Source organism: Urocampus carinirostris, chromosome 18, assembly GCF_059441175.1.
Source record: "Urocampus carinirostris isolate Australia breed hairy pipefish chromosome 18, RoL_Ucar_1.0, whole genome shotgun sequence".
Classification (NCBI taxonomy): domain Eukaryota; kingdom Metazoa; phylum Chordata; class Actinopteri; order Syngnathiformes; family Syngnathidae; genus Urocampus; species Urocampus carinirostris.
Window position 1 is genome coordinate 10,746,036 of NC_142366.1, and position 713 is coordinate 10,746,748.

Consider the following 713-nt stretch of genomic DNA (forward strand, 5'->3'; position numbering starts at 1 on the left):
GTCAATCGCGGCCTTCCTCTTGCTCTCCTTCCATTTACTTCTGCTCTGTAGACCCTCCTCAACATTCGCTCGTCATCCATCCTCTCCACCAACCTTAACCAAGTGCTCTCACATCCACACGCTTGCTCAGTTCCGCTACAACTCCAGTTCTGTCTCTCACAATTTAATTTCTCAATCCATCCAATCTTGTTACTCCTAACATACCCCTCAAACACTTCATTTGAAAAACATTTAACTTCCTTCTTATCTGCTCCGCTTATTCTCAGTAGAGTTGTGAGGTGATGGGGCCCATCCCAACTATCTTCGTCAGTGGGCAGAGGTCACCCTTAACTGGTTGCCAGCCTTTCACTCGCTGACATAGATGTTCTTTTGGAATATGGAAGAAACCGGAGTGCCTAGAGGAAACCCACACAAGCACGGGGAGAACATGCAAACTTCACACAGGAAGGCTGGTTTCTGGATTTGAACCCATGACCTTAGGACTGTGCCGCAGATGCGCAAACCGCTCAGCCCAACCCCTTCCAGTGCTCCCAAAGTATGTCCAAAATCCATGACGTTAGCGGACAACATCAGCAGATTTCTTTCATTTGATTTGCAACCCTATCATCCAATCACAAAAGCATTTGACACCACAACCAACCAATAGCGGCAAGGGTGGGCGGAACTTATCGCTTGAACAGTTTGCGGTGAAGATAGCTTTTTAGCTTAGCATA